A 12,326-nucleotide genomic window follows, 5' to 3' on the forward strand; every position below is an offset into this window, starting at 1 on the left:
CATATTCTGTATAGGCGCAATTTGGAATTGAATTGGCTTTAACATTGGTGATCACATTTGAGGGCAAACGTTGAGCCAAACGTCCTTTGAAAAATGGTTTCTGGGTTGTTGTCATTGACGTTTGCCTCAACGTTGGAGGGCCAACGTTCTGCTATTCATGCATATGTGTGACCTACGCGTACGCGTGAATGGTCAAATTTGCCATTTCACGCGTGCGCGGCGCGTGCGCGGGGTTGGGCTGAAAAAGTATGTTTACGCGTACGCGTCACGCGTCGATTCAAAATTCTCAACTCCAACTTCTGAAATTTTATCACGGACGTTGGAGGCTAACATTTGAGGTAATGTTGGACCTCCAACATTCGCACATCCACGCGTGCGCGTCATTGACGCGTGCGCGTGGATGCCAAATTTTCAAGTTCCAAACTAAATGTTGCAAATCAAGCTTTGGGACGTCACTTTGTCCTCTTTTCAATGTTGCAAATTTCATGCCCACTATAGATTATTATATATGGTTGGAAAGCTCTGAATGTCAGCTTTCTAACCCAACTAGAATCACCTCAATTGGACATCTGCAACTCAAGTTATGCTCCTTCAAAGGGGACAGGGTTGCTGGCATCGGAGTGCAACGTTGGAGGCAATGTTGGGAACATTGCCAGATTCGGAAGCTCAAACATGTTGTCCACTTTCCAAAGCCCTGAATGTTTACTTTCCAATGTCGTTGGAAGCGCATCATTTGGAGCTCCGTAGCTCAATTGATACTCCGTCGAAGGTGCAGAGGTCAGCTGGCCTTATTACAGGTTGGTTCCATGTTCGTTTATGCACTTTTTGGGGAAGTTTTCTCCCTCCATTTTAGTGTCAACCATGTAGTGCCATATATGCTTGGAAAGCTCTTGATTCATACTTTACAATGTATTTGAAATCACCTCATTTGGAGCTCTGTAGCTCATGTTATTCTTGTTGGAAGTATACCCCTTCATGCTGTGGGGGTGACGTTTCCAGCAACGTTGGAGCACCAACTTTGGCTCCAACGTTGCTTTTCTTTGCCTCCTCTCATGGCCTTCTTGTTGCTTCTTTGCCTTCCCTTTTCTTAGCTTCCTTTCCACCTATCATTAACCAAACAAAATGCATGAAAGCTTTGCTAATCTCACAAGAAATTGCATCATTCATAATCAACAAGTAAACATAGCAAAATTCTTATGAAAATGCATCAGAATAACAATGTTTGATTAAATCAAGGCATGCATGAATTTCTCATCCAAATACTTACTTATTACCTAAGAAATGCATGAAACTACTCTAAAATAAACTAAAAATTGCTTGTGAAACTAGCCAAGATTTTCTGGCATCACCTAGTCAACACTAGTGGTTCACTTAGAGTCAAGGAAAACCAAACCAATTAAGAATCCTCACACAATGCGGAATAGACATCCACAACTCAATTTCACCCAATCACCCAATTTCCCAACCAAGAGTATGAAAAACTAGGTAAAAACCCAACCAAGCATTTTGTCAAACACTTGGTGGGTATGAAAGGAAAGCATGATAAAATAACAAGAAATAATAAATGCTACAACTACCAAGCAAGGAAAGTAAAGATAGCAACTCTATAAAGCAATAAATGACATGAAAACATAAATTGCATTAATTGTAAATTAAAATAACAAAGTGTCATAAACATAAAAGACAAAAGACATGAAATAACATATAGAAGGAAAGAACAAAGATGCAATAACAATAAATGACAAGGAAAACTAAATGAAAATAAGAATTAAAAGTAGAAATTACAAAAAATTAAACTAACAACCCTAATTCTAGAGAGAAGGAGGGCTTCTCTCTCTAGAAAACAACCTACATAATGCTAAACTAACCGTAATTTCTCCCTCCCCCCCTTTTCCACTTGGAGTGAGGCCCTTTGATATAGGAAGAATCAGCTTCAGAAGGTCCAAAAACTAGGCTCTGGAGGCCCAGAAATCGCCCCCAGCGATTTCCATTAAGTAAGTCACGTGATGGGACGTGTGCGTACGCACAGGTGTGTGCATATGCACACAAGCTAATTTTCCTCCTGTGCGCATGCACAGTGGGTTGTGCTTATGCACACATGGCATTTGTTTTCTTCATGTTTTCTCCCTCTTCCATGCTTTTCTTCCACTCTTATCAAGCCATTCCAACCTATTATACCTAAAATCACTCATCAAAACTATCAAGGCATCGAACGGGATAAAAGTAGGATAAAATTTATTAAATTAAGTACAAAACAGCATGTTTTCACAATTAGGCTCAATTAAGGGAGAGAACACAAAAGTATGCTATTTGGATGAATAAATGTGCGTTTATATGATGAAATCCACTCAAATCAAACTAAAATATATCGTCAAATATGGATTCATCACTAATCAAAGAACAATTCAAGGACATCAATGGTTTTTCACTTTAAGGAGAATAATGTGCCTAAAATTAGAATAAAAGGGATTTAAAGGCTCAAAAGGGGTTACAAAGGTGAATGCAAGGGTTGGCTATATAGGTTGGTGAGTTTAATATCAAAAACAGCCTCAATCATACTAAATGCAATCAAACATCAAAAATAGGACATATAGATTCATGTAAATCTAATATCACAATAAAAAAGGAGTATAATCACACAAGAACAAACTTTATGGTTGGAAATGTACAACCATCCATTAGAGCTCAAAATCTCACAAGGTATGTTGTTCTAGCTCTATTTCCATGTTCTATGAAAGGAATACTCCAAGCAAGTTGAAAAACAATTTTTAATTCAATCAATGGTATGCCCTAAGAAAGATTTCATGGAAATTTCTTGTTGTTTCACCAAACTTATTCGCTCTAACATAAAACATGCAAATATTTACTATCATCAAATCATAAGCACTTAAAGAAATATATACAAACAAACTAACAAGGTGCAAAAATTGAAAAAAAAGGAAGCTAAAAAGGAAACTAAAAAGGTATTGCAAAGTGTCCAAGAAAAGAATTTTACCCCCCTTAAGATTGTCGAACCTCCCCCACACTTAAATAGTGCACGGTCCTCTGTGCATACTCCTAATCCGGGAGAAAGGTAACTTGGGGACTCCACCGTCAGCTGGTGGTCAATGGTGTATGGGTTGATCACTTTCATCATCCTCCTCCCCAACTAACTCTGATAAAGCTTTGGGAGTTGGCCCGGGGTCTCCTCCTTGTAGCTTTGCCGCTATCCACTCAAAATGCTTGTGCTTAAGCTGCTCCATATTATGGATACCATGCAAGATGTCTTGGAAAAGGTCTGGAAGAGACCGGAGAAATGGTAAAGGAGTTGATGAAGATGGTGGATTGAATGATGGTGCTGTAGGTGCCTTCCTCTTGGCGGGTATCTCCTTTGATGATCCATCCAAATCACCCCATAGAATGAAGTTGTTGCCTCTCGGTGTCTTGAACATGACGTCTGTGGGTTGCCTCTCTACCCCGCTACTATGGCTAGTCGCGTCACCATCGATGGAAAAGGGATGTTGATCTTTTTCTTTTCAACGAGTTTCCAAATTGATGTCGCATCAAAGGTATAATGGCTATTGTCTTCCCTTCCAGAATAGCCCAAATAGCAAAGTGGTTTTAAATTTGACATGGGTAGCATGGGTGCTAGGGACTATATAGTCGACCACAATCTGATGCCAAATACGCGCCTCGGCATTCAAGTCGGAATAAGCAATACTCATGGGAACAGATTTCCTCCCTTTGCTATATTCCCAACTTGCACCGGGACAGCCAATCTTCTTAAGAATGGGAGCCAAAGACATCTTCCCCTTGAACACATCCGTTTTTATCCTTGAATAATGATCCTTTTAAGGCAGAATGTGGGGAATCTTCGGAATAGTTTCTAGATCCTTGTTGAAAGTGTCCAACATCTTCCCTCGAAGGAATACCGACTCTGCTTCCCAAGCTTGGTGTTTGCGTAGAATTTCAACACCATGGATTTATTAAATTTGATTGGATTTTGCTCAAGAAATCCCCAATGAAGCGAGGCAATCCAGTCATGGATAATCACCTTGTACTTGCTCGGAACCTTCAGTGGCCTCTCCCAATGGATTGTTCTATTCTCAATTGCCTCATATTGGAAGTCGGCTCTTCGGTTAACCAAGGTACTTGGTGTCGCACTTTGGCGATTCATGAACCATGTATTAGGAGGGCGAGTTGTTGGTTGCACAACCAGTGATGTGACCGGTGCTTTACCCTTCTTGCGCATCCTAAAAAGAGAATTAAAATAAGATCAATGAGGAAGCACAAATAAAATGAAGAAAATTCAAATTCTTAATTGGAAGCTTTCAAAATAGTGCGATTTGAGATAAAATAATGTGTGTATTCCAAGAGTGCACGCGGTTAGAACACACACACCGGCTGATTAAAAATGGCAATCGCAATATTAAAATAGTCAAAGCTCAATGCTTCTCAATCAAGTGTTTAAGTTGCAAGACTAAAGATTGAACACACAAGCAAACTTAAACAAGCACCAAATTACTTAATTGAATTCTTGAAGGGGAATGGTTATTGAGGTTGTGGGCATGAAAGCTCATTGATAAGAAAAATGGAGTACAACAACAATAACCATTCAAGCAAGGTAACATGTCATTGATTCATTTTGAAGGATTGAGAATCACATAGACAAGATGCTTAAATTAGCAAAAGATGTTTGATCAAGACATCAAAGAAATGTGAACACTTGTAATGTGATTACTCAATTCAATTGCTAAGATGAACATTGACAAATTTGAATTCAACTAAGGACAATGCATGCACCAACAAAGCACCCATCAACAAAGGAATAGAAGTCATGCAAGACATGGGTGTTTAGAGAAAGTTCAAGAAACAAGGAAATGCATTGGCAAATTCATCATCAACAATCATATTTAAAGTTGCACAAATCATAAGAAATGCCAAACAAGAGAGTGTTGAAAGCATATGATGGCCATCTCACATGAATCAAACAAAAGTTTCACATAGGTATTTCATCAAATAATTAATGTGCATTGTGCAAACTTATGACATTTAAGCTCAAATTCAATCAAAATCAACCCAATGATTCAAACATCAACACTTGCAATACAATGATAACTAAAGAAAGTAATAAATTCAATCTAAATAACATGAAAAAGAAAGGTAAAACAACTTTAAAATATTAACATAAAAAGGAAATAAAAACCTTAAAATCAAAGGGTGAAGAAAGCAAGATGAGAAAACAGAACAATGGCACTTGTTATAGCCACTGCGAGCTCATGGTGGTTGGCTTCATCGGAGATACACCGGAGTTCCACAAGGGTAAAGGAACTCTCCAGTAGAAGAGAAAGAAAAGAAAATGAGAAGAAAGAAAGGTAGAAGAAAGAGAGAAGAGAGAAAAAGAGAGGTAGCGGCTGATGCGCGGAAAACTTGTCTCATAACAAATTTCCTTCGGCAAGTATACCGAATTTGTCGTCAAGTAAAAATTCACAATAGAGTGAGGTCGAATCCCACAGGGATTGATTGATCAAGCAACTTTAATTAGAGGAATGTTCTAGTTGAGCGAATCAGAATTTGAGTTGAGAATTGCAGAAAATTAAATGGCGGGAAAGTAAATAACAGAAAAGTAAATGCTAGAAATAAAGAGCTGAATGTAGATGACGGAAAGTAAATTGCAGAATCTTAAATGGGAATGGGGTAATTGCTCATAAAAGTAAATGACAGAAATTAAAGAGAATGGGTAAGATCAGAAATGGGGAGTTCATTGGGCTCAGGAGATGTTGCATTCTCCGGATCAATTTCATTTTCATCTCTTCCTCAATCAATGCACTCATTGATCTCCTTGGCAATCTTAAGTGATCGAATTACAATTCCTTGTAATTCAATCTCTCAAATCTTGATCAATAGCCAATTCCTTGGTCAATTGCTCATGAGAAGAGATGAAGTATGGTCACTGATTATACCACATGCATTTCCCAAATCAAGTGTTGAGAGGATTATAGTCACATATCCATCCAAACCCAATTTGGTCCAGCATGAGAAAGCATTTCTAGCATGATCTCTTCATTCCTCTTTCAAGGTTCAGAAGAGATCCAAGTTTGAATAGCTTCTTTTCCAAGATAACTACCCAATTGGATGAAGATCGAAAGCTTTCAAGTAAAATCAAGAAAAAAGATAGAAGAAGAATAATGAAAACTAGTATTGATCCATCAAATTACAACAGAGCTCCCTAACCCAATGAAAGGGGTTTAGTTGTTCATAGCTCTGGAAAATGAAAACAAAGATGGAGAATACATGATGAAACTAGAAGTGCAGAGAAAGTAAAATACAGAGAGTAGTTCTATGCCAAGAGGCTCCCTATAATTTCCAACTCCCAAAATAATTCAAAGCTACTCCTATATATACTACTCTTCTGATCTTCTAGTTGGCTCTTCAAGTCTTGGGTATGGGCCTTTGGATCTTGAGTTTGAAGCAGTTATCTTCTTCATTGGGCTTGGCTTTACTTGCAGAGAGAAAGTGTGAAGTGGGCAGAGACTTTAGCTCAGGACGTTAGTGGTGTTATCGTTCAGTGAAAATATGGGTTCGAGAATGTTAGTGACAATCACCTTTTTCACTAACGTTCCTCACCCAAGTAAGAGCCACGTTAACCTCAACGTTAGTGGCACAAACGTTGCCACTAACGTTGCCTCTTTGTCCTTCGCACACGTTATTGGGACTTACCTTTCCCAATAACATTGAGAAGCCTCTTCCTTCCCTACGTTAGAGTCCACGTTAACTTAGTTAACGTGGCTCCTTAACGTAGGCTTGCCAACCTTCGAGAACGTTAGTGACACTTACCTTTGTCACTAACGTTCCAATGTGCCCCTAGCTCCCACGTTAGAGTCCACGTTAACTAGGTTAACATGGCTTCTAACGTGGCCATGCTAGCCATCTCCAACGTTAGTGACAAAGTTGAGTGTCACTAACGTTGGCTCATCGTTTCCTTATCCACGTTAGCTTCCACGTTAACTAAGTTAACGTGGGAGTTAACGTGGCTCATAGTGGCTTGTGTGGGTTCATTCCAACGTTAGTGATAAGTTACGTGTCACTAACGTTGGTGATCACATTCTTGCTTCACGTTAACTTCCACGTTAACTAAGTTAACGTGGGAGTTAACGTGGCTTATGGAGGCTTGGCCAACGTTAGTGACAAAGGTGAATGTCACTAACGTTAGCTTCTCTCTTGCTTCTTAACATTAGAGCCCACGTTAACTAAGTTAACGTGGCTCTTAACGTGGCCACTTATGAGCTTGGTCCAACGTTAGTGACAAAGGTAGGTGTCACTAACGTTGGCTCCATTTCCTTTCCTCCACGTTAGAGTTCACGTTAACTTAGTTAATGTGACTCTTAACGTGGGCAATGATGGCTTCGAGAGCGTTATTGGCGATTACTTTTCTCATTAACTTTACAAGTTAGTCCCATTCCACGATAGGAGTTACGTTAATTAGATTAACGTGGCTGCTAACGTGGTTCTTCCTTGCTTTCTTTGTCCTGAAATCAAGCAATAGAGTGTATCAAAGTTCTAGTCCAAGTCATGGGAAGTACAACATCCAATTTGTCATTAAATTCATGCAAAATCCTCATAAAATCATGTAAAGTGCACAATGTATGCTTGAATCAAGATGTAAGTGAATATCTACCTAAAACTAGCTTATTTTCTAGGGAAATGCATGAAACTACCCTAAAAATAGTAAAGAAAAGGTCAGTGAAACTGGCCAAAATGCCCTGGCATCACAACACCAAACTTAAAGCTTGCTTGTCCCTAAGCAAGTACTGGAGCAAGAGAATGATGAATGGAATGCCAAGAGAAATGAGTCATTCTTGTGGAGGTCATGTCCCTGGTTTTATGGTGGTTTCATGCATATCAACTTAGATTCATTCCTTTACTGGCTTTCAGACCTTTATCATGTCCTAGAATACTCACTGTGATTGCATCCTATGAGACTTTTATTCATTGATCATTTTATTGTTATTTCAGGGCTTATTTGTGTTCTTAGGCTAAGTGCTCTGTAAGGGGGCGACTCTTTAAGATAAGCTTTCAGCCAACACTCCCGAACCAGTTGGTTCAAGGTGCTAGGTGTTAAGACACCCCTAAGGACTTACTCCCTCAAGTCTCTTTCCCCCATACATACACACCACAGGCATATAGTTTATTTATTTTCTTTTCTTGAGACCTTGGTGTCCAGTACCTCTTTGGGTTACTACATGCTCTGTGGTGAAGGTTACTCTTGATAGTGGACTTTCCACTGATAATCCTGAGTTAGTTAACCCAAGTTACCAAGTGATAAGGCACCCCTAAGAGCTTATTCATCCAAGTAGATCCCTCACACAGGAGCACCACAGACACATGCCTCAAGATTAAAACCATTGGTGCCTAGCCTTATTGCTTACTCTTTTTCTTTTATTTTTCAACCTTTATTGTTCTTTCCCTTTTTCTTATTAGGATCTTCTTATTTAGCTAGTCTCATTGGGTGTGTTCAAAGCATAGTATTCATGACAGATAGTTGTCTTCCCACCTTGTGGTTGAACCAACTTAGCTAACTTATGATCACACCATAAACTTATGGACTTACTCCATAGTATGAACTCCACTCTGGTCTTTTGTAAACACTCATTCTCTTTTCATTTGATTTAAAGGAACAAGCATACAAGTAAACCTAGTGATGATGCAGTGACATAAAGACTAGCAAGCATAGACCTCTTCAACACAAAACTTAAAAGACAAAATAAAAAAAAGTTCAAACTAACATGGAAGCAAGTTCTATTTCATACAAGATCTTCCTTATTGAAAACATAGAAAAATATGGATCAAAGAAGGAACTCCACCACCTTTCACTCATGTGGATGCCTATGCTCTCTTCCTTGCTTGTCTTCCTTGTGTCCCTCTTGAGTGCTCGTACTCCCACTCCCTTTGCTTTTTCCAATCAACTTCTTCCAGAAACCACCATCTTCCATCTTCTTCTTTAGTGTTTCCTTCTGTTGTTTCACCTTCCTTTCTTCTTGTTCTACCAAGTCTCGTTGGACCTCATCATATGTAAGGATAGCATAATGTAGATGATGCATATAACTAGACATGTAGTTCAACTTGGCTTGAGTGTTTACGTTGAACTCCTCCCTATGTAGTTGCCGTCCTTTTATGGTGTCCGAACCTTCTTCATTTAATTGTCCAATCAATCCCCTTCAATGCTCCTTTCATTTTCCCTATAAAAAATAAAATAAGAAAAATCACTATCATAAAAAGTTTTTAAACTTTTCGGCTAGAATAATAAAGAAAAATAATTAGATTGTTTATTCATGAACACCAACTGACTAACTAACTGTGTATCCTTATATGCATATTCATGGCACCCTGGGGTGACACCAAACTTAGTTTGGAGCACTGTGATGAAAAGTTCTGTTCAAAGCTCCAAGACTAGCATGCTCTCAGTTGCATTCATGCTTTCTTGGCATGCTTTGAACACCAAACTTGTTCTTCACTATATACTGCCTATTAAGGATTTCACCAAGTGTTTGTCAAGTCTGGGTTAGAATTCATGAATATTGACTTATTCACTATTTTCTAAAAGCATATAAAATATGGGTTGCCTCCCATGAAGCGCTTCTTTAGCGTCACTAGCTTGACGTTTCTCCCTCATCAGGGTGGTTGGTAATGTTTAAAGTCCTCCCCTCTTGCTGTGGACTTATATCCATTGGTTGTATCAATGATCTCTACATGTTCCAAGGAGAGAACTCTGTTGATAGTGAAGACCTTAGGTAACTGAGATGGTACAGTGGGGAGATTAGGGGGGATATCTGGGAAGTAAGCTGAGATCACTTTATCCCCTGGAGAGAAGTCTTCCGTAGGGATCTTCTTGTTCCTCTACCTCCTTGGTACTTTCTTCTTTGTTCCCTTTGATGTTACCTTACTCTTTGTGACCTCTTCTTCTAAGGGAATTTTGTTGTTATCTTCACATGTCTCTGGTGGTTTAGGTTCCCCCAGTTTTTCCTTAAGTTGTGACAACTCCTTATTTCCTTGTTCATCAACCAAGGGCTTTTCCAGATGGGTTGGTTGTGCTTCAGTGCTTGCTTCCTTTGTCAGCATCTCATTATGATCTTTTCTTGGTTCTTTGTTCTCTTGGTCTGCTTCTTGTGAGAATTTAAATACATTAAAGTTGAGTCGTTCATCATGGATCCTCAATATTAGCTCCCCTTGCTCCACATCTATGAGTGCTCTGGCTGTAGCTAGGAATGGTCTTCCCAATATGATTGGGTGAGTGTGACTCTCTTCCATGTCCAGGATGACAAAGTCGGTGGGAAGAAAGTATTTCCCAACCTTTACCAACACATTTTCCACCACTCCTATTGCTTGTTTTTGAGTTTTGTCTGCCAGCCTGATGACTACATCTGTGGGCATTATCTCATTGATCTTCAGCCTCTTCCCCAGGGATAAGGGCATTAAGTTGATGCTTGCTCCCAAATCGCAGAGTGCTTTATCAAATATTATTTCTCCTATGGCACAGGGGACATGAAAACTCCCTGGATCTTTTCTTTTTGTAGGCAACTATGGTTGAATGAGGGCACTGCACTCCTTGTTCATCACTATAGTTTAGCCTCCCTTGAGTGAGCTTTTCCTGGGAAGCAGCTCCTTCATATACTTGATGTATGCAGGCATTTGTTGAATAGTCTTGATGAATGGTATGTTGACATGCAGAGATGCAAACAAATCTAGAAACCTTGAGTATATTCTCTTCTCCACAGAACCATTGAGCAGTTGCGGAAATGGTGCATAGAGTCTCAGCAGCTCCTGTTGTGAGATTTCTGGTTCTTGGTAATCTTTTTCCTCTTTCTCTGCTGAGGTGTCTCCAGGTTGTTCTGCCGACTTGTTTGGCTTGTCCTCAGTCTCCTTATCACTTATAGTGACCATCTTGCAATCTTCCCATCTTACTTTCTCTGTTTCACCTCTCGGATTCTTCTCTGTGTCACTTGGGAATCCATCTATGGGTTTGGGAATCTGCTCAGAGAGATACCCCACTTGAGATTCCAACCTCTTGATTGTATCTCCTTGGTTCTTAAAATTTGCTCGCACTTCCTCCTTGAATGCCTTGTTGTCTTGAATCTCTTTGCCTATGCCTTCAAGTAGATTCTCAATCCTTGAGAGTCTGTCATCAAATGATGGTAGATTGGGATTAGAGGTGGAAGGATGAGGTAAGTTATTTTGGTTTTGATATGAATATGGAGAGGTGTTGTCATGGGGGTGTTGATATGGTCTAGATGTGAAATGTTGATGGGCTGCATTGTTGGGATTTGGGCGTCTTTGATTAGGGCCTTGGTCTTGTTGATTTCCCCACCCAAAGTTTGGGTGATTCCTCCAGCCAGAGTTGTAGGTCTTGGAGTATGGATCATGATTTTGCCTAGGTGAATTCCCAATGTAGTTGACTTGCTCCTGACTTCCCTCTGCTTCTTCATTCACTCCTTCTTGGGTTGTTGATGAAGTAGTGATTGCTGCTACTTGGTTCCTCTCCATCTTCTTGGTTAGGTCAGCCAGCTGCTTGGTAATGAGCTTGTTCTGAGCCAGCAGAGCATCTACATTGTTTAGCTCCATCACTCCTCTCGTGTTACCTCTTTCGGAAGCATATAAGTAGTCGTTCTCTGCTACAGTTTCAATGACATCTGTGGCCTCCTCAATGGTCTTCTTCTTGTTCAAAGATCCTCCGGATGAATGGTCTATGGCCTTCTTTGACTCATAAGAGAGCCCTTCATAGAAAATGTGCAGCTGCACCCATTCATTGAATATATCTGGTGGGCACCTCCTTGTTAGGTCTTTAAACCTCTCCCATGCTTCATACAGAGTCTCACCATCTTGTTGCCTGAAAGTTTGGACCTCAGCTCTCAGCCTATTGATTCGTTGAGGGGGTAAAATCTTGCTAAGAATTTGTTCACCACATCTTCCCAAGTTGTCAATCTCTCCTTTGGGAAAGACTCCAGCCACTTGGCTGCCTTATCCTTGAGCGAGAATGGAAATAAGAGCAGTCTATAGATGTCAGGATGAACACCATTAGACTTCACTGTGTCACATATTCTCAGGAACGTGGTTAGATGTTGATTGGGGTCTTCTTGGACACCTCCTCCTCCGAACAGTTGTTCTGAACAAGGGTGATGAGCTGTGGCTTCAGTTCAAAATTGTTGGCGTGGATGGTTGGCTTTTGAATGCTACTTCCACAGTTTCCTGGGTTTGGATTGATATAAGAGCCTAAAACTCTTCTATCCTCCCCAGCATGATTTGTTCGACCTCCTCCGCCATGGTTGTGAGTTTCTTCTTCATGATGGTTT

General features: G+C 39.9%; 1 non-coding gene across 1 annotated transcript; it reads left to right on the top strand.

The window, feature by feature from the left end:
* Positions 1-11,785: 11,785 nt before the first annotated feature.
* On the top strand, positions 11,786-11,892 carry LOC148577973 (small nucleolar RNA R71). The gene has a single exon (XR_015903117.1). It is a non-coding gene; the product is annotated as a small nucleolar RNA R71 (small nucleolar RNA).
* The last annotated feature ends 434 nt before the right edge of the window (positions 11,893-12,326 follow it).

The sequence above is a fragment of the Arachis ipaensis genome, chromosome B1 (assembly GCF_059453495.1).
Source record: "Arachis ipaensis isolate K30076 ecotype BB chromosome B1, ASM5945349v1, whole genome shotgun sequence".
In the NCBI taxonomy this organism is placed as follows: Eukaryota; Viridiplantae; Streptophyta; class Magnoliopsida; order Fabales; family Fabaceae; genus Arachis; species Arachis ipaensis.